Source organism: Amborella trichopoda, chromosome 8, assembly GCF_054954075.1.
Source record: "Amborella trichopoda isolate Santa Cruz 75 chromosome 8, AtrichopodaSantaCruz75HAP2 v2.0, whole genome shotgun sequence".
NCBI lineage: Eukaryota > Viridiplantae > Streptophyta > Magnoliopsida > Amborellales > Amborellaceae > Amborella > Amborella trichopoda.
Window position 1 is genome coordinate 27,415,486 of NC_142343.1, and position 2,384 is coordinate 27,417,869.

Genomic DNA, 2,384 nt, shown 5'->3' on the forward strand with positions numbered 1-2,384 from the left:
TTTTCTGTAGAGAGATAGAGAGAGAGAGAGGTTACATTCTTTTTTTTTTTTTTTTTCTTTTTCATTTTTAATTATTTTGTGGTTGCCCATAATCATAATTCAGAGAGTGAGAGAGAGAGAGAGGGGTAAGGGAGGCGGGGGGGCTATAAGTCACACGATGGGCGAGAGAGAGTTCACGCCATGAGCAAAGAGGGCAGATGTAGCCCTTTCTTCTTTCTTTTTCTTCGTTCTCTTTTGGCATGGTTATCTATTCGAGCTGCAAAATAAAGAATTAAAAGAAGGATGAAGATAGCGTCAATGTTTTTATATTTGTAATTATAAACAAAACGATAATATACAATTAATTCCACTGCCCTTCCACTTTCTATTCCATAAACCCTACCAACACGAGGGGTTAATTGTGTGAGAGAGAGAGACTATTCCTTAAGAATTGCCTGATTTAGAGAGAGGATATTATAAAAAAACAAGTAGAGGGAATAAAAAAAGGACATGCAGCCTATCGAGAGAGGGAGGGAGGGAGAGGGAGACCCTATTTCATAAGAATTCCCTACTTAGATTAACTGTTTGAGAGAGAGAGAGAGAGCATTATAAGAAGCGTGAGGTTTGCATAAGGTGTGAACCTTAAACAATCATGGTAAGGTGCCCCTCAAAATCTCATTAAAAAGATGTATTTTCGGTGCAAGAATTCTTATCATTCCTTAAAAGTTTAATTTCACCCTTTACAATGAGAACGAAAGCTTTACAAATCTAACGGATCTATGAGCGGTTAAAAATAGGCGGTCTAGATGACATGTTTCAAGATGCACCATCTTTTTCGTTTACTGTGTTAGATGCGCCTCGTTGACACGTTATATGACCTTTTCCTTACAAGAAAACAAAGGAGAGAGAGGGAGAGAGGGGAGAGCATTATGAGAAGAAGTACATACAACCTATAAACGTGTCCTTTGCTGGTCCTCCGAACGGCTTGGAGGCTCTGAGCGCCACCGTTGACATGTGGAGGTGCCTTGATTCGGTAGTTGACATGTGGAGGAGCCTCGATTAGGTAACCGGTACATCTACGCATGGATCACCCATTGGGGCGTCACTAAATCTTTGGGCTCATAAAGAGTAGTCGGGAGGCAATAGGTCTCAATGGTGGTCGAAGAGGTACAATCTGTGTCAGCTCAGCGCTGTCTATTGCCACCAAAGTACCAATATTTGTATTTGAGATGGTCGTCTTTAAGATGAGCATCCAAATTCATGTATTGTATTTTCATAACATGATCACAATCAACAACCTGACATTATGATGGGAATACACCCATAATTCTGAGAGATCCACATTCAGGTGGTTGCGTTTCACACTATGAATATAGCTAGAGGAGTTCCAACATCTCTCCACATGGGATGAATTGATGCTCTGGGATAAACACCCTTATTGCAATTGAATACAACTCTAGAGCACCTCCACCGTATAAGTTCTACCATGATGCAACTCCTATAATGCGGTTGTGGAAGTTGCTAGAGAAAAAAACCCCTCTATTGTCAACAAAATCACTTATTTGTTGTGGCGCTCTCCCCACCCCATGTTGACCACGTCTAAGACCAACATGTCTAGAGCAGCATGGTAACAAGATGACACTTCTTTATCATGGTGGGGCTTTACCCCTTGATGTAGGGGTATGGGAGTAGTACTTGGTACTAAACCGGGATGCTAGACAAAACAACAGAAGATTTGAATGGCCCCATCAATTAACAACAAATTCGTTAACTCACTGAAGTAATATCTAACTCGCTGGAATGGAATAATATAATCGTACATGGCCACTATTATCTCACCGATATATTGTCCATGTGCTCATATTCAGTTTATTTTCTCATTTTTTGTCAAAAAATTTCATCCATAATCACTCTGTGAACCTCACCATGCTCAATGTCTATTGGTCCGCGTTTAAGATCAGCCCAATGCCCACCCAATATAAGAGATTCTAAGGCAATTCTAAACCCCATAAGCTTCCACAACATGATATAGTGATAATGGAATCGTCTTCTTTGATTTAAGGAGCTCAAGGTTGACAATAGTCTTAAATACGAACAATATGGTCCCAGATATACTTCACCACCCTCTTTGCTTCCTTGCAATGATTCCTACCAAATTAGAATGCCAAATTTTTCCGTTTTTTTGTTTTTTATCAACAATTATCTTTCATTAGTGAGTTCAATGTGTGAGCCAAGCAACCTATCCAAAAATAATGAGGATGGCAACGGTGAACTATGGTACCAGCACCTTTGCAATTTGTAGCATTGTCAGTCACATTTTGGACTACATTATAATGTCTATTGTTGTCGATGGTGCTCAAAAGAATTTATGCAATATTTCGTCTTGTAACGTGGCTTTTCCACCA